This window comes from Balaenoptera ricei, chromosome 3 (genome assembly GCF_028023285.1).
Source record: "Balaenoptera ricei isolate mBalRic1 chromosome 3, mBalRic1.hap2, whole genome shotgun sequence".
Lineage (NCBI taxonomy): Eukaryota > Metazoa > Chordata > Mammalia > Artiodactyla > Balaenopteridae > Balaenoptera > Balaenoptera ricei.
Window position 1 is genome coordinate 157,006,706 of NC_082641.1, and position 20,206 is coordinate 157,026,911.

The 20,206-nt window shown below is 39.8% G+C and overlaps 1 pseudogene; it reads left to right on the forward strand.

Moving 5' to 3' along the window:
• Positions 1–20,206, forward strand: part of LOC132362771 (ELKS/Rab6-interacting/CAST family member 1-like) — a 163,659-nt pseudogene that overhangs the window by 85,643 nt on the left and 57,810 nt on the right.

Here is a 20,206-nt window from a genome sequence, read left to right on the forward strand (position 1 = left end):
CTGACATTTGGATTGAAAAAAATAGCTATGTTTTTCTGCCATTTGCTACCTGTAGACTGTTTAGGAAACTTGTTCAGCAGTCTTACCTTCTTTTTTTTTCTGATTGTAGCCCCTCTGGAGAGAGATTTCCATCGTAGGTAGCCCGGTGGTTGTTGCTCTGGGGGAGGATGCTGTGCAAAGGAGGTTGTCCACACAAATGCTTTCAGTTGTTTTGTGCAGTGTGGACTGTGGCTACTTTGATTCCTCCTTTTTCTTTTTTTTTAAATAAATTTATTTCTTTTTGGCTGTGTTGGGTCTTCGTTGCAGTGCGCGGGCTTCTCATTGCGGTGGCCTTTCTTGTTGCGGAGCACGGGCTCTAGGCGCGCGGGCTTCAGTAGTTGTGGCTCATGGGCTCTAGAGCGCAGGCTCACTAGTTGTGGCGCATGGGCTTAGTTGCTCTGCGGCATGTGGGGTCTTCCCGGATCAGGGCTCGAACCCGTGTCCCCTGCATCGGCAGGCGGATTCCTAACCACTGCGCCACCAGGGAAGTCCTGATTTCTCCTTTTAAAAAGGGACTCTTTCTAATCCCCTTTTTGGATTGTTTGGAGTTCTGATAATACGTCTTGGAGTCCTGTGGAAGAGCGACACACAACCTGGGGATGTGCCGGAGCTTCACCTCTTGTGGTGGCTGGGGTCTGTGTGACTTACCGTGTATAACCAGGTGTGCAGAGACGGGGACCCTCCTGTACCCCTTAGCCTGAATGCAGTCTGTGTGCTCCCTGGTCCACAGGGAAAGGTCAGGAAGACAGAAAGTGGATCAGAATGTCTTACAAGGCCGGGGTAGTCATCTTTGCATGTAACTACTACTCCCTTGCCTCTCCACTCCCCTGTTGAAAAAATGAGAGTGAAAAGGAGGACACGTACTCTCTTTTTTGCTTCTCTTGTATAGGAGATGCATCGGAGATTTGAGAATGCCCCCGATTCTGCCAAAACTAAAGCTCTGCAAACTGTTATCGAAATGAAGATGAGAACTTCCTAAGGAATCTTATGTGTCATTTCACACTTTAATGTGTGAGTTTAAGAAAGTGGTATGTAATAATAGTTCACTCATTTTGTAGACTGAGAAGAAATAGTAAGACTTAATGAAAATGACACGTTAAAAGAACTTCAGTTTCGTTTCCTCTTGTCCAGCATTTCTTGGAGTCAGCTGTTCTCAAACCTTTTGATATCAGGGCCCCTTATTCTCTTAAAATGACTCATTTCATTTGTTTTTAAGAAAATGTCCACCAAATACCAAGTTTGTGTGTCAGTTCTTCTCTCGAGTTAAGAATAGGGTTCCGTGAAAAAAGTACCTGATTGGGCTTGCAGCTCACAGAGCACCCAGTGCTGTCCTGGGAGCAGCGTCACACCCAGGTGCAGCAGCCGGGCCTGGCCCCTTCCTGTGTCGTCACACAGCATGGTACAGAGATACATACTCAAGGGCTGAGCATATGAAAAGTCACCAGGGACATTCCTAAGTGAGCCAGTGTTTTAAAAATGTTCTTTCTTAGTTTTCTTTTTTGTCTGAGAGTGCTGGCACTGAAGACTACACTGACGGCTAGCACGGTTTGGCGCTGTTGTCCAGAGGCACGAGCGCTTTTGCCTGTCCTTTATACCTTTAGTGCATGTGTTAACACAGTGGAAAAGGCACATAAAGTCATAGTATTATTATGAAAATAGTTTTGACTTCTCAAAAGGGCTAGGAGGCACCCCCAGGCTTTCACGGACTATACTTTGAAAACTTCTGCTTTAAGTTACTGAGTAGTTAGAAATCTTTAGGCTGAACGTTATGGTGATTGGTGACTAAGCGCTTGCCTTCTGTGTTAAATTGCCTGGATTCAAAACCTGGCTTTATTTAACCAGTTGTGTGACATAGAACAAGTAACCTAACCTCTCCATACCTTAATTTCTTTATTGATAAATGGTGATAACAATAGTACCTATCCCATGGGTTCTTTTGTGGTTTAAATTAGTTAAAACAAGTAAAACACTTTAAACAGGACCTGGCACATAGTAAACATTCAGTCAGTGTTAGCTGCTATGCTATTATTATTTTTATTAACAACATATTCCTTCTTGCAAGAGCTAGAAGACTCTTACAGATAGGGACCCCTCCCTCTCCCCCTCCTGCCCTCTCTGTCTCTTTTTTTAACTTCTTTGTATCCCCTAAAAAATTTGACACGGTGTTTTGCATCATGTGCCTTCATTTAATATTTGTTGATGTGGCAAGAGTCTTTAGTTTTTGGTATATAAATAGTTTTATGTAAATAGATGCTTCTCAAGTACAGTTATCAGAATGGTTCTCTTAATTTAGAAGATTTCCTCTTAAAACTTTGTTTTTATTGTTGTATACATCTTTATTCTCACTGGGGAAAGGGTTTACCAAACAAATACCAAATTAGTGGATTCTGGGTTCTTTATAGTTAGACAATTCATAGTCTTGAACATAATCTTGTAAACAGCCTCTAGAAAGGTATAATTACATATTCACATTTCCCACAAGTTTATTGGTACATGTTATTTCCTGATCCCTGTTGGAACCTAAAAACACACGAGTGTACCTGTATTCACAGAATTATTTTGCTTGCCTTTTGATGGCACAGGGAAGTGTACTGGTTTTAACTGGCAGTAGATCTATTTTAAGTTGTGTTAACCTCCAGCCATTCTGCTAAGAAGCAAGAGACTGAGATTCTGGTGGCCCAGTGGGGTCAGGTAGATGTTATGTTGAAATTGCAGATGAAATAGCTGAGATGCTGAGAGTGTGGCATGAGCTTGAGAGGATCATGAAGACCTAGACTGGTCTTTGGGGGAAATGGGAAAGGAGGTGATGGTGGACAATAAAAGAGCCCAGCTGTCTTCAAGGTGACGTAATATTCTTTTCTCTCTCCTCCTCCTCTCCCTCCTCCTTTCTCCCACTTTCTTCCCTCTGCTTCCTTCTCCCTTCTCTAACTTCTTCTTTTCCCTTTAGCAGTGGAGGAGCAGGGAGGAATTACTGGACTGCTGTAGGGTTAGAGTTTTGCTGGGTAGATATGGCAGAATGACTGGGATGCAAGTGAATTGAGGGTGGAGGTGAAGGAGTAGTTGGGATGATGAGTCCAGGAATGTAGCCTGGATAGGAGGGAAGAGAATTCAGAATGGATGGACAGGTTGGGAGAAAATGTAGAAGTTAGGGAGGTGGAGGACTCTGTGAGATACAAGAGCAGCAGTTAATGTGAGTGACGGTGTGTCAGGCCTGGGAGGAGAGGCCTGGGTGATGTGGTCTTGTAAACTGGATAGCTAAAATGGACCGGAGGATGAAGGCGTTGGCATTACGGATGTCAAGGAATTCGGACATTGAAATCTTAGGATTATGGCAAGAGTGGCATTTGAAGGAGAGATCTATTGTCAGCCGGGTGCTGAAGACTTCTTCAGCGGGCGGGAGTGACGGGGAAGCCCCTAGATGGCAGCCGTGCAGAGGGAGAGTGAAGAGGAGTGTGAGCTTTAAATGGGAGCAGCATGGAGGAACCTGGAGGATGCCCACACTTGTCCCTGCCACTCTGTGATGCTGGTGGATTAGTGAACTTCAATGGAGAGCGTTGGGGGAAATTATATCCTTTGGGAAAGCCTGGGTTTACTTAGAGCAGGGAGACAACTTTTGAAAAAAAGTTGAGCATTTGGGAAATTTAACAAGGAAAAGAGGATTTCAGTGGACTCAGTGGGGTTGGTTGATTAATGATGGGAGACCCAGGGCTGGGGAAGTATAGAGTAGTAAGATGATAAAGAATTTATTTATTTAGTTATTATACGTTCTAGGAGTAAGAAGCCTCCTTGGAAAGGGCTGTCCTCAAATAAACCCAGCCTGAGTACTGGTCGGTGCTACAACTAGTCCAACATATCAGGCGTTAATTTTCTGGCCTCATCCCAGAAAGTAGCCTGGCAGGTTCTTTTTCTGCCTCATGGCTTTCAGAGCTGCAGTTATGGTCCCTTTTTAGGTGCAGATTTTATGGTGCATGATTTGATAGTGAGTGTCTGATTTGGTCAAGAGCTGCCTCTCTGTCTGTGTTGGGATTTTCAGATAGTGCATTTGAAGCCGTTTATTTGTTTATTCTTCATGGGCCGGGATAGCTTTAAACGAGTAAATCAAAATCCTGGTTTAGGTTTAGAGTGTCTCTGATTGTGTTAATTTAATATGTTTAATTTTGAACCAAATGTAAGTTTCATTTGAATAGATTTGTAAAAGAAAATTTTCGTTGTGTTATTTTTAAAGGTAATGCAATGCAAGTCAGAGGAGTACAGCCCTCGCCTCTCCCCCGAACCTAAAAATAGCTAGCTGTAAGTGTCTCATGATAAATCCTTTAACTCTTATCAGCATACTCTCAGATAACAAGGAAAGTCAGTCAAGACAGGCTTGAGGTAAAGTGAAAAGAGGAAGTCAGTCTCAAAATTTCTTCCTAAAGGAATGGTTTCTCTAAAATTCCAAATAAAATAAAGCTATACTGAATTTATGCTCTTTAAGGTCTTTACTTCTTAGGTGAATAAGCATATGCAACTATAGATGTAAAAGTATCTATTCTTTGTAGGAGTTTTTCTGTAATTGATGACATCTAAAGCAATCTGGGGATAAACTGGATACTGTGACAGACAAAACCAAGAAAATGAGTATAGACGGATGTTGTACGAGGAGGTGATATTCGTGGTGATGCTGATTTACAAGGACAGTGACGTTTCTTTTTAGAAATCATTATGAGATATTTGCAATGCATGGTGAAGTATAGCGAATAAGTAAGATTACTAATGCAGTAAGTAGCCTCCTCTTATCTGCAGGGGATAGGTTCCACGACCCTCAGTGGATGCCTGAAACCACAGATGGTACCAAAGCCTATATATACTATGTTTTTTCCTATACATACCTATGATTAATTTTATAAATTAGGCACAGTGTGTAAGGGATTAGCAACAGTAATTAATAGTAAAATAGAACAGTTATAACAGTATGCTGTGATGGAAGTTATGTGAATAGGTCTCATTTTCTCTCTCTCTCTCTCTCTCTCAGTATCTTACTGCACAAATCTAATGCCTTCTTCATCTAAACTAAGCACTTGTCATGCACTGTAGCCGTAACTTTTGCAGTTTGAGGTGGCACGAATTTCTTTTTCCTTCATCCCAATTTCACTGCTGGAAGATTCGTTCTGACTGTAGATCTTAGCAACCTCAGCATATGATTTTTTCTCTTAGTGAGAACTTCCACCTCTTCACTTAAAAGAAGCACCTTACAGCTTCTCTTTGTCAAATCTGAATTGCCAGCATACTACTCTTGTGCTTTGGGGACGGTATTAAATAAAATACTGTCACGTAAAAATGGTCACTTGAACACAAGCACTGTGATGCCAGGACTGTCCATCTGATAACCGAGGTGGCTGCCGTGAGTGCCTAACGGGCGCGGGTACACTGGACAAAGGGATGATTCACGTTCCGGTGGGACAGAATGGGATGGTGTGAGAGTTCATCGTGTTGATTGGAACAGCGGTGCACAGTTTAAAACTTCTGAATTGTTTTTTTCTGGAATTTTCCATTTGATATTTTCTGACCGCAGTTGACCTCAGGTAACTGAAACCACAGAAAGCAGAACCACGGAAAGTAAAACTGTGGAAAAGGCGGGACCACTGTGTGATAAAGTGTAACTGTTAACGTAATTATTCATCCCTTTGTTTTTCTGCAGTGGGACGTTATCAGATCTTTATTATTGTAGATAAGGGTTATACGCATTATTGTGTAAATCTTTGAAACCTTCTTACTCTTTTCCCCACTCCTTTGCGGGCAGAAATAAGCCTTTTAGGGGGGGTCAAGTAAAACGATAAAATATTATAGCTAGAAAAGGTTTTACTGTTAATATTACAGATGTTTTCACTAGAAGTTTGTTGACCATAAAGTACTTAGAAACTTTAACTAGTTTTCCATTGCTTCTACTTCTTTAGTTAATACTCTCAATTTTAATCAAAAGGGTGCAGAGGAAAGGATAGAGGAAAAATCATACTATAGATCTCAGTCTCAGTCCTCTCCACCATATGGCCATGAAGGATATATTTTAGAAGCAAGGCACCAGTTGCAATATTTCTACATATTTGTTTATCTTTATTAAACTTCACATCTGTAAAGACAGACTTGTGCAACCTCTCTGACTTTTTGCGAATACTTTAATGTCTAAATCTTCCTTTGTCCTCAGGATTCAAAAATTTCCTCTATGGAGCGTGGGCTCTGAGACTTGGAAGAGGAGATTCAGATGCTGAAATCGAACGGGGCTTTGAGTACTGAAGAACGAGAGGAAGAAATGAGGCAAATGGAGGTCTATCGGAGCCATTCTAAATTTATGAAAAACAAGGTCATGGTGTGTGATACCGTGATTTTTAAATGGGGTTTGAAAAATTGATGCATGTTCCTACTTCTTTAGTGATGATGGACCTCACGCTGTTTTATCAGGCTTCAGGGAAGAATACTTGTACCGTAATTCTTTCAGATAGAACTTTCCCAGAATTAAAGTCAGAATTACTGATGTTGTATAGTTATTTCACATTTCACTTCAAAGAAAATTACTTGTATGAGGCTAAGTGTGTATTATCACAGTTTAACATTTCATGTCTACCAGTACTTCTGAGGCGATTAGTAGGATTACATCCAGATGAGTTTTTCTCACCATATGAAACATCGCGTTCTCTATGTGTTGTGAACAAATTTAGAAGTCAAATTCAGCCTAAGAGACTGAATCCACCTCCCCTTTTTTTTCCTGAAATGGCTTAAATAAAATCGTGTTTTCCCTTCAAACACAGTTCCCTAAAGGAAAGCCCTCTGCGCTCTCCCTTGGAGAAGACCCATGTGTATCAGGTTTATTGTTTCCCACGTGCACTTGGGGTGTATGTACAGTAGGATAGGCATCGCTGAGACATATCAGTCTGTATTATAACCTCAGTCACAGTATTCCTTCTTTAGAGCCAAAGGCATTTATTTTGATCCTATGAACTATTTTAGGCAAATTGGAGGACTTAGTTTATTACAGTTATCAGTTTATCAGGTCTGTGGTGTTTTAAAGATCATAATTTCAATTATAAAATATTAGCTAGAAAATAAGTGTTCCTCCCCCTCCCCCTGCCCCCCATATCCCAATTGTGTTAGTTCCCTAATTTCTCAGAAGTGAACACTGTTCCTTTAATGATACAGTTTCTGGCTTCTTTCTCTGATACCCATACCTGCATATAAGTCAGTAGAATATTCCTCTGTTATTTTAAGAATCTGTTATCAATGACTACGGCCAATTTCATGTAACTTTTAGAACTTAAAAATTCACATATCCAACTTTCTGTTAGTTTTGATTTATCATTCTAACTTGAGAACAAAATAAAATATCATCTCTGCTTCCCATTTGCTGATTAGCACATTTCAGTCCATTACCCTGTGAAAATAGTGAGCCCATCTAGGGTCCTTTGAAGAGGAAATTAGGGGAACAGATTTGATTGTGTTATATGAGTTATTGTTATTTCCAGTTACTGTTCTGGCTCAAAAGCAGATAATAAGAAGACCTAAGTTGACACATGAGTGAAAAAGAATAACAGTGTCGTGACAGGTAGAGCAACTGAAGGAGGAGCTAAATTCGAAAGAGGCTCAAGGGGAGGAGCTGAAAAAGAGAGCGGCTGGTCTTCAGGCAGAGGTCTTTGCCGAAACATTTACCCTTTGCGTGCAGTGATCCCACAGTGGGACCCTGCTGCTCTGGCTCTGGGTGCTCACACTTTCACTCTGTGGTCGGCAGCTTTGCCTGGGACTAGCACTGACCAGCCTGCTCTGCTCTTTAACTGACTCCTGTTCACCGGTTTGACCCACGTGCCACCCTGTGTGCAGCGAGCCCTCATGTGCTCTGGAAGCCCTGTCCCTGGTTTTTTATTGTTGCTTTGTCACTGTGTGGATGGTGCTTCAAAGCTGTTTTTTCTCGACTCCTTTCCTGTTAACCAGAAACTTGTTGATTTATGTGAATGGTCTCTTTCTCTTCTTAGGTACAAAGAATGTGCAGATGTTCTAGGTCCATCACCCAGGGTTTATTTGAGTCTGATTTCTTGAGTGAAGTGCTTTACCTTCATATGTAGACATCATCTTTAAGTCCCCGATAGGTGATTTTGCAACAAATTTTACTTTCTTTGGAACAGATGTATAGAAGTGATTAGCTTATTTAGTTATCTGGTCAGTTAGAAGTAGCGTGAAACTTAAAGTCTCTAAATCTATTCAGTAGCTCAATCATCTGTCTAGAGAACTTGAAATTCCATTTCAAACTGTGATAAAATGATTATAATAAAATAGCTGACACTTGAGTACTTACTATAAGCATTTTATAACCTACTAAGGTAGGTATATTCTCAACCCAATTTATGGATAAGGAAGCTGAGGTAACACAGTGGTGCTCAGGAAGCACAGTTAGTAAGAGGCAGAGTTTGATTTTTACACAAGCCATTTGGTTCCAGAACCTGTGCTGGTAAGCTCTGCACTCCACTGCCCTATACTAGGCTGTGCACGCATTTGTCTCACAAGTGTCAGGAAAAAAACTGCTTCTGAAAATTACGGTAGGATAAGACTGGAATGCAGCATTAAAAGAAAAAAAAAAAAAACCACTTGTGCTAATTTAGTGTGTTTGCTATTTATGGACCACTTTATAGTATAGATAGAAAAGTGAGATATTTTGTCTAAAAGGGTCCAATTTGGTTTGTTGTAACCATGTATTGTCTAGAGGAGAAGTTGATCTATAACTTTTTTTTCCTCAGCTAGTATTATTAATTTCTTTTTGTGTCGAACAACAGGCTAAACATTCTCTACATTTTTTTGGTTTAATCTGTACGCAGTACAGTGGCACTGGTTTGCTTTCTCCATCTTACTGATTAGGAAACCAAGGCTTAGAGAGGTAGTTACCCAAGAAGACACACTCGTTCGTTCTCACATGGGATTGACTGCAAAAGCCTTATGCTCCTAACTTTTAAGGAAAATTTGTGCTTCTAAACTCTTCTATTTAGGATATTTTCTTCTTTTTCTCAGTCTTTATGGTCAGTATAGCATTATTTGAGGATTATTTAGTAATGCAGATGATGAGGAAACTGAGATTTTATATTTATTTTTGATCACATGGTCTAGAGGTAGCTGGAAATTTGAGTAATCTTTAAGCCATAGTTCTTTAGCTGATGAGGTGAGAACATTTTGAACGTTTCTCCTGACTATTCATTCATACCACAAGTGCGTTTTTAGTGCATTCTGTTTGTTAGGGGTGGGATGTTGGTAAAGGGATGTCATGAAAGATGCTACACCATTACAGTATGTGGCAGCTCCTGGGTACGTATCTGTGTTACAGGATGGAAGTAGCTGCTGTTTACAGCTATCTTCCAGTGATGTCCTTAGCAGCTGCGAGTATTTTGCATACAGTGAGCACACAGAAATGTTTGTTGAATGAATGAATATTCTATTTGTAAGTAGAGATTTCATGCATATGAGAAAAATGCTTGTCTTCCTGATGAAACAGAACAGTAAATTATAAGTTTATTTTTAGTCCTCCTTAAAAGTAATTTTAATTACAGTAAAATTTATTTCATACTCTCTCATGGGAAATTGTTCTCAAAAACTTTGTCCCTTATGCCTAAGATTATTTCAGTCAAAATACTTTAGATACATTCAGCTTTTTAAAAAGTATTTTTTGTTTCATCAGTGGTACTGAGATTACTGACTTCTTGTGAAATTTATACTTCCAAGAGTCTATATTTTAGTGCATAGCTACCTTGCTTAGGCAGTAGATACAATGTAAAAACAGATATGATTTCTGTTAATTTGGCTTACATTTATAGCTACTTTATTTATTTATTTTAATTTTATTTTTGGCTGTGTTGGGTCTTCGGTTCATGCGAGGGCTTTCTCCAGTTGAGGCAAGTGGGGGCCACTCTTCATCGCGGTGCGGGGACCGCTCTTCATCGCGGTGCGCGGGCCTTTCACTATCGCGGCCCCTCCCGTCGCGGGGCACAGGCTCCAGACGCGCAGGCTCAGCAGTTGTGGCTCACGGGCCCAGCCGCTCCGTGGCATGTGGGATCTTCCCAGACCAGGGCTCGAACCCGTGTCCCCTGCATTAGCAGGCGGATTCTCAACCACTGCGCCACCAGGGAAGCCCTTGGCTTACATTTAGAATAAAAGAGTAAAAATTCTTAGAAACACGGTAGAAATGTAAAGGAGATGTTTGATGTTAAATGTTTTCTAAGTTAAGATGAGAAAAATTTCTGGGGGAGTGAGTGGCACCTGTTGATGTATGGATTACTCTGTCAGAGTAATTCAAATTTGATTACACATGTAGATTCTTAGAGAATGAGATTTTATGCGTTCTTTATTTAGGTTATATACTTTTATCCATTTAGTTGATATGACATGTTGTAGGTAATATAACTTTGTAGGTGGAATCTTTCTTTTAGGTCAGTACCCCTAACTCCTCAAAATTATATAATTTTTAGAAAGCACATGTTTATAATGCCTTATAACACTAAAGTGGCTTTTTAAGAAGGACTTTATGTACACTTTCATTTGAGAATGAAAAAAACAACAATGAAAAAATAAATGTGCAGCTTTTGAGTTTAAATAGCAATAGTAGGAAGTTTCTTTTTTCTTTCTGTATTCCATCTACACTAGTCCTGCTGTATGATTTGAAGTTTCTTATGACTTAATAAGATGAAAACTGCTTTAGTCGTGTTCAGATGCTTACTGCTGTCTCATAGTCATCTAAGTGAATTGGGATTTTTCTTCTTCCATTCCTTTTCTAATGGATTTCAAAAGTTTAGGGGAGACAATAAATGAAAACTGGAAATTTTGCTATTAGTTGAATAAGCTTTGTTTTTTTGGGGGGGGTGGTCAGCTAAGATTAGATGGTGCAAAAAGATGAATTGTGTCCTGTCATAAAGTTAATGCTGTATATCTTGACGTGGATCTGTCAAAGATCCAGATCAGAGGTGGTGGTTTTATTTCTTTTTTCCTTACACTGCTTTTTCTTCTTCTCTAGATTGGTCAGGTGAAGCAGGAGCTGTCCAGAAAGGACACAGAACTACTAGCCCTACAGACAAAGCTAGAAACACTCACCAACCAGTTCTCAGACAGCAAGCAGCACATTGAAGTGCTGAAGGAGTCCTTGACTGCTAAGGAGCCTCGAGGGCTGCCATCCTGCAGAACGAGGTAAAAGGAGTTGTGGGATTTGCACGGAGCCCATTCCTTGGCACCTTTTCTTGTGTGTTACCTGTGCACTTCTTGTTGTGTTGAGATACGGGAGCTATGAATAATGTTACGATGGATTCTTTAGCGATGTGGTCAGTTATAGTACTAAACTATAACCATCTTGTTTCTATTGTTCTTGTATCTAACAAATTAAACCGGTGCAGTTAATATATATTTTTGATACTTCAGACTTTGACTAAGTCTGTGCTTCTAAGTAGACTTTAAACTAATGTTATGAAATGAAACGATAGTTGTAAAAGCATTTGTTTTCACCCGTGGTAAATCTTTCAGTCATGAATGGGAGTGAGCTTGGTCAGCCTGTGTTGGGTTATTAAGTGTCCTTAATTTTTGGTATTATGAATAGCTTTAAGTAGGCAAACTGTGGAATCTAGAAATGTTTGAGATAAATCTTGTTTTGAACTGCAGATTATTAGACATGTGCCTTCATGTCCTGTTTGAAAATAAAGTTAGCATTTTTAGAAATATTAGAAGATTATCTAGTCTGCCAGCCTTGATTAGAGGTAGGAACACACTAAATAATTCCAGGCAGATGAGAATCTCTCATATTTGCAATGAGAAGGAATTGATGATGCTATTTGGATTTACTGTCTTAAGGAAAATATTTTCTAAAGATCTCAATGAAATAGAGAATTTAGGTAGGAATAGGTAAGCAGTTCTGCTCTATAGAAGAAAAATAAAGCGTATAGTATGGATTAATTTTTTCTTTTCTTTTCAAGAACAAGGTAATAGATAAATAAAGGCATAGTGTAATGAAGAAAGGAATGGGTAGTAAAAAGAAGGCATAAAAACATCTTAGACCCAGAAGTTCAGAATCTTCAAGCGAGGGGGAATGGGAAAATGACCAAAATGTTTCATGTAGTATTTTATTTTTTTACAGTTAGGGATTTTGTTGAAAATGAGAGATTTGGATGATGTATTTATAATTTTCCTTACAACTTATACTTTTTCTATTTTGATCACGTTTCATTTTATCATGATACCTCAGAGGGATATTTTGGGGTAGATAAGGCTCTGGCTCTGGAGTCACAGTTACTGAGTGTGAACTTCAGTTTTACCACTTGCTACCAGGTGCAGGGTCCTGGGCACATTACTTAAGTTCATTGTGCCTCGTTTTACACCTGTAAGATGAAGAGGAGTTCCTGCCTCATTAGGTTGTTAGCATTAAACTAATTTATTCACTCCTAGTGCCTGGCACATAGTAAGGTCTTTGTCTGTCAGTTATTGGCATCCTTCTAATTCTTGTAATACTATCAGCTAATATATGTAAACTGTTAAAACGGTAAGAGAACATTGTTGCTTTTCTTTTCATTGGCATAAATTTTATGTAGAAGGTCTGCTATTTAACATTTTTATCAAGCTAAATTAAGGTTTATTCAGGGAATTGCAAATACAGAATTATCTGAAAAATGTTACCTGCAAATTTATTAATTTGTGGCTTTATTAGAGATTTTCACATCAGTGCCTGGTATGAATGCAGTACTACAAAAGGGTCAGAAGAGGGCGCCAGTGTTTTGGAGCTGAGCCTGTTGGCAAGTGCTGCTGTGATAGTTTTGGATGGAGGTGGCAGGTGTGGGAACCAGGGAACCAGGCAGTTGGTTAATGATAATGCAAACACTTAAAAGCTTGTCACAGTCTAATAGATGACTTCTTCCCCTTGGCAACCCATCCTTCTCTTTGTACCCCCCTCTGAAATAGTGTTCTTATTAGCTAGGTCTCACACAGATGGGCTTGTGATTGGTTTCTTGTACCATAGAGAACAAAGACTGTATTTGTGGTCATTCTTGGATGGTTTTTATATTTGTTTTTAGGACTAACTGAGTTTCAGCAATTACCCCTGTAAGTTATTAGGACTACTGCTCAAATATAAGGGTCTCATTCTAAAAGATAACAGTAGAAAAGCTAACTTCCTTTTGAATTTGGGGTGATTATATGAATGTTATATGCCTGTTTATCAGGATTTGCTATTTTTTCTTAAATTACTCTGGTGACACTTGACAAGGCTCACTTTTTCCAAAGCAGCTTTCTCCTGTTGGATCCCATAAAAGACAGTTTGAACCAGCTCTTTGAAAGTTCTCACCTATTTCTATAATTGCTATCTTTCTGTTCCTATAATTGCTCTTTTTTAAAAAAATAATTTTATTTATTTATTTTTGGCTGCATTAGGTCTTCGTTGCTGCGCGCGGGCTTTCTCTAGTTGGCGGCGAGCAAGGGCTACTCTTTGTTGTGGTGCACAGGCTTCTCATTGCGGTGGCTTCTCTTGTTGCAGAGCACAGGCTCTAGGCTTGCAGGCTTCAGCAGTTGTGGTACACGGGCTCATTAGTTGTGGCTCGCAGGCTCTAGAGCCCAGGCTCAGTAGTTGTGGTGGCGCACGGGCTTAGTTGCTCCGCGGCATGTGGGATCTTCCCAGACCAGGGCTCGCTCCTGTGTCTCCTGCATTGGCAGGAGGATTCTTAACCACTGCGCCACCAGGGAGGCCCACTATAATTGCTCTTTATCGATCTCATCCTCCTCTCTGAAGCTACCCTAGACTTTCATCCAGCTCTCAAATCACAAAATTAAGCACATAATGAAAAAGAACATGGATTCAGGAGTTTTTTGGTTTTGTTTTTTTTTTAAATTTTAAAATTCTTGAAGGAAAAACGGGATGTGGGAAAAGACCTGGTGTTTTTCCTGTTCAGGGTCCATGGAATGAGGTCCTTTTGTGTTGGGCAGTGTACAGTGTATAGTATCTATGGAATTGCTCCAGTTTTATGAACATCTCCTTTAATTGGTTGACCTTCACAGAGGTGGTCTGGATTTAGTAGCACTGTGGTCAAAGCATGGGCTTTGGAGTCAGACCTAGGCTTGAAATAGCCTTCTACATTTATTAGTTATGTGACCTTGGATGAGTTATCTTACCTCTGTAATCCTCCATTTTCTCGTCTGTCACTGAGAAGAATAATAATACCAACTTCCTAAGGTTAGAATAGATGTTTAATGTGGCTAGAATAGATTTTTTAAATTATGAAGTTCTCATCTGAATTTGGAGGTGAATATTAAATATCAGTGGGTTTAAAATATCACCACTGGTTTTTTTAGATGATAACTTTGTAGCCCTCTCCCCACCTTTGTACAGATAAACTGTGCACTGTTGAATGACACATCTCTGCCTGTGGCCTTTTGCAAGTTTCTCTGAGCTCTTCAACCTGTTGTTGGGATGTCAGACAGAACTCAGTGCAGTTGAAATAGCCTTTTAAAAAGGTCTGCTTGTGTACACTCTCAGCCTCATGACCCAACGCCCTTCAGTCATCCTCCTTTCTAGATGGGAACAGTGGGAGATGTGGTGATAGGAACAGTGGGAGATGTGGTGATAGGAAATTATACTTAGTGATCTTCGGCAAGTCACTTAGTTTCGGCTTTGATTTCCTCAGCTTTAAAATTAGGAGTAGTTTAGATTATTTACCTTTTTAAAAGTTTATGGGGACTTCCCTGGTGGCGCAGTGGTTAAGAATCCGCCTGCCAAAGCAGGGGATACGGGTTCGAGCCCTGGTCCAGGAAGATCCCACATGCCGCAGAGCAACTAAGCCCGTGCGCCACAACTACTGAGCCTGCGCTCTAGAGCCCGTGAGCCACAGCTACTGAGCCCATGTGCCACAACTACTGAAGCCCACGCGCCTAGAGCCCGTGCTCCGCAACAAGAGAATCCACCGCAATGAGAAGCCCGCGTACCGCAACTAAGAGTAGCCCCCGCTTGCCGCAACTAAAAAAAAGCCCACGTGCAACAACAAAGACCCAACACAGCCAAATAAATAAATACATAAATTAAAAAAAAAATTTATGAAATACAGGAAAAATGCAGAAAATAATATAGTAGACAGTACTCAGATTTAACTTACATTTATGTGTGACCACATTAGGTGATCTTTAAAGGTCCTTTCAAAGAAAAGATTAAAACCAAAAAAGCTCATTCTAAACTAAATATTCAGTGAAAGCAGAAACTTTTGTTAGAATCTCAGGTTTTTAGAACTGGTTGGGGCTAGGAATAGGCTAGGAATAAATATTAGGAAGCTGTCATTATGGGGGTAGTGGCTAAAGCCTTAGGGATGAATTGGTTTCTCCAGAGGAAGGTTGTATCGAGTGAGATGTAAAGAGGGGGAAATGACAGCGGATCCAGTGAAGAAAACTGAAAAGGTGTGGTCAGAGAGTTAGAAAGGCAGTGAGTCATATAATTGCAAAAGAGGAATTATAGGAAACATGCCATTGTTACTGGCATGCAGTTACTAGTGCTAATGTGCTCTTAGGTAGATCTGTTTATTGATGTAAAACAAAAGAAGGTTAAGATGGGTTGAGATAATTAATACTTTTGTGGTCAGAAGTAAAAGGCCAAACAGCAAGGTAGCCATTTTTCTGTTCATGTCCTTTGGTAGAGAAAGTCTTGTGGAGGAAAAACCTTCTGATTTTGTTGAAGTTGGCCTAACCTGTTTGCCACAGACCTTGATGCTTGGCAAGCTGGTTAGATGCTGTTCCTCCAGCTCAGTTGATGTGAATAAAAAAGGTCTTATTCCTCCTGCCAAGAATGGTGTTAGGGTGATGACTGTGTGTCCTGCTAGTCTGTGAGGGGTTTTCCTGAATATGTTTTTTGTGGTTTGCAAAATACGGACCTCACGCAAAATTATACTCTGAATTTAGTTCACACCAAACCAGAAGATCAGTGTAGAATTCAGAGCAATTAATCTAGTAGTAGCAAAGTGGTTTTTGTGGTTATTTTTATCTCAGCTCTCCAGACTAGCCCATTTAAATTCTGCATTGCATGAAAAAGCAGATCAAGAAAAAGTGTACACAGGTGATTTGAATTGAAAAGATCACTTAGTAATTAGACTGTGGGCTTGGGTAGTTTCTGTGGCTAATATTTGTGATACGAAATATTTTTAATATCAAAACCTGCATTTCCCACTGCAGTAACACCAAAGGTTTGTATGTTTATAACAGGAGTTTTCATTCTTTACCTTTTTCGGTCACCAATTCTTGTGGGTCTCATACCTGACATTCCCTCAAATCGGCATGCGGGTATTTATGAGTGGTGGTTCGTGCAGGCCCATTTCCAGGTCACTTAGCAGAGTCAGGGATCTAACGTAAAAGTGCAGCTGGGGCATCTGGGTACTTTTGGTAAAGAAGCAGCAATATGAGGCCTCACAGTTATTATCCTGAGACATTGGTCCCATCAGAATGAGAAACACTTAGAAGTGATGAGGGACGTTTTCCTGCTGTGTTCTGATTCCTGACCCACAGATGGAAAGCCTTTCATTTTTCTGAAATTAATGCTGAGAAGAACTGAGAGACAAGGCAGTTCAAGCTTATCTACAGGTTTAAATGTCTGGGCTTTTGACTTCTGCAATAAGAATTTAATAGTGTATTTCAAGGGTATTGGGTAAAATGTTTTTAAGGTGAGTTGCTTTGTTCTTTTGCTTGTGGTTATTGGGATATATAGAATACATATTAGAAGTGGAATATATAGTATACAGAATACAAACTAGAATGTAGGAATTAGGTAGAAATGACTTGGCATGAGATTTATTTATTTTTAGATTTCTGGCATGTGTACTTTCTAAGACTTTGACCTCTTTAACTGTGCAGCGGGTCAGAGGGTTCAAGGAGCTCCCTCTTGACTCGCCCTGACTGATGGATGCCCTGTAATGGGTTCACTAATAGGAGCCACATCTCATGCTGTCAGATGGAACTAGTAGCCACGTAGGCCGGCTGGAGCTGAGCCTCAACAAACGCCAGGTGGATAAGGGTCAGTGAGTTCTTCTGGCATCTCGACAGCCTGGTCGTTGAATTTCCTATTCACAAGAATCTTCGCTCTGTGGTGGCAGTTCTTTTCTCCCTATTGAATAATTATTCAGTCTGTTCTGACATTTCCCTTCTGGACCTTTTTTCCTTCTTTGCATAGTGGAGTGTTTCTGATTTTAATAGGTAGATGAAGGAAAACTGGGGGTAACTTAAGGAATTTTGTCACCTTGCACTTTAGAAAGGACCATTGGAGAACTCAGTGGTGATCATGTATTCCATCTTTGTTCTGCATTGGATTTTAGTTCTTGCTCTGAACTCTCTAGTGCTGAATTCAGGCACCAAAACTGGAAATTTGTAACGTAACATCTTTTGGATTCGCTGGGCTTGGCTTATTGTAGTTCTACTGTTTGTCAGTAAAACACTTTTTTTTTTTTTTTTGGTCACTGCTGAGTAATCTTTTCTTTTTCCTCATCTTTGAGGAAAAATTTAAGTAGATTGGCTATCTTTACACATGTCAAGTTTCCATTTCATATACTATTCATGGGAAGAACTCATTTAGATCTTCTTCAGTTGCTTTCATTAGCCGTTTGTAATTTTCAGCATACAGAGCCTATACATGTTTTGTTAGATTTAGACCTAGGTATTTAATTTTTTTGGAGTGATTGTAAATGGTCATACATTTTGAAACTTGAAGTTCAGTATTGCATCATATTTATTTTGACCAGTTCACAAAATATCAACATTTTAAAAAGCTAGTGTAGGGACTTCCCTGGTGGCGCAGTGGTTAAGAATCCGCCTGCCAATACAGGGGACACGGGTTCGATCCCTGGTCCAGGAAGATCCCACATGCCGTGGAGCAACAAAGTCTGTGCGCCACAACTGCTGAGCCTGCGCTCTGGAGCTCACGAGCCACAGCTACTGAGCCTGCGTGCCAAAACTGCTGAATCCCGTGCGCCTGGAGCCCATGCTCTGCCACAAGAGAAGCCACTACAATGAAAAGCCCACACACTGCGATGAAGAGTAGCCCCTGCTCGCTGTAACTAGAGAAAGCCCGTGCACAGCAGCGAAGACCCAACACAGCCAAAAATAAAAATAAACAAAATAAAATAAATTAAAAAAAAAAATTAGTATAAATATGCCTCTATTTTCCTTAGTAGTATGTTTACTAAGAACTATTTCAGGCACTTAAAATATAGGTAAAATACTAAAACATTTTAATATGGTAAATGACGTGTAGGAGTTTTGAATTTTAAGGTAGTTGGCTTTACCAGTATTTCTTCTTTACGATGTATCCTTTCTGGGTCTTTAAAAAAAAAACATCCTTCCATGCTGCCCTGTCTTAAAAGATACTTAAACAGTATCTTTCTTTCTAAAAGTTTTAAAGATTTGCTTTCTATATATAAAGCTTTAATTCATCTAGAATTCATTTTTGTGTATGATATGAGTCAGGGTTCTTCCCCCCTCCCTCAGTATGGGTAGCCAGTTGTCTAAAAACAGTTTATCAGATACTCTGTGCTTTCCTCACTGATTACAGTGTCACCTCTGTTTATATGTGTATGGGTCACTAAATGGTGTGAGTGTGTGTGTCTGGGCTTGCATTTCTGTGGCAAACGTCTGTTGGTTTATTCCTGTTCTAATACCATGCTTTCTAATTTTGCTTACTTAAAAAAATCAAATTTATTGCCATCAAATAAACTGCATATATTCAAAATGTACAGTTTGGTAAGTTTCGGCACATACACCTCTGAAACCAATGGCACGGTCAAGATAAAGAACACCTGTCCCCAAGGTTTTCTTGTACCTCTTTGTAACCCCTTTCTTCTGCCTCTCCCTGATATTCTTCTCTCCTCCCAACTTCCTCCCTCATATCCAGGCAACCCTCGGTCTGCTTTCTGTTACTGTAATTAGTTTGCATTTTCTAGAATTTTACATATATGAAATCTTACAGAATTAGTGGTTAAGAGCTTAGGATCTGAAGACAGACCATTTAATCTTAAATCCATGCTCCATCACTTCTTTTTAGCTTTGAGATCTTGGGTCTGCTTTCTTCTCAAAGTACCGGTTTTGCCGGTTACCATGGGAAATTGAAATTTTCCACAGGGAAAATACAAGGGAAGAAAATACGATGCTTGAGAATAGAATTCCGAGGACTTTTGATATACTGTGTATGTGCTTGGCAAGCATATACATGACCATGTGCAGGAAGGTTCATAAGTCTGAGGGTAGAATGGAGAAAACTGTTTAATACAGAAGTAAAGGTTTGTAAAAAATAAACATGACTGGAAAAAAAAAGATGATGTGAGGCTGTATTTGAAATGATTGCTCAGGCTGGGAGAAAAACAAATAAAACCAGAATGGAGGTGAATAACAAAAAGTTAGGGATAGGTCAGAGGTTATACTATGGACAAAGAGTAGATTTAGTAGGCGTAGAAGAAAGGAAAGAACCATGTTTCAGAAATAAGATTTTCAGAGTTTGAAAGTTCTTAGGTGGACCTTTCCAGAATGTAATAAGGTTTACCCTGTATCATTAATTAAAGTAGAATAGAGGAAAATTCCAGGTGCAAGATTGTTTATTGAGGGGGCAGTGGAACTTGTGCTGACGAATTATAAATGGGACCTGAAAAGACGGCTTCCCCTATTTCTGGCTTGGTGAGACTGGTGGCATTGAAGTGGTTGAGAGAAATAGAGTTTAGCAGAGTGGAATGTTGTTTATTTACATGTTTTTCCTCTCCAGCGTGGTCCAACATAATTTGTAAGTACATGATGGCTTATGTATATCAGTCTCAAATGAGACTGGTCTCCTAGGAAATTTTCCACAATACTTATTGAGCAGTAAGTGCCACTAAACATACAGTACTGGTTCTCAGATACCTTATTGTTTTGATATAATATAGTTTCAATATGTTATTGATGTAATAATATAGTTGTGATATAAGGTAATAATAATATTTCCTGATGTTTTGGTATTCTCTCTGTGAGTCATTACCCATAGTACCTATTTTTAAAAAAAATTAGGTTTCTCATTGCAGTGGCTTCTCGTTGCAGAGCACGGGCTCTAGGCACACAGGCTTCAGTAGTTGTGGCACACGGGCTCAGTAGCTGTGGCTTGCGGGCTCTAGAGCGCAGGCTCAGTAGTTGTGGCGCACGGGCTTAG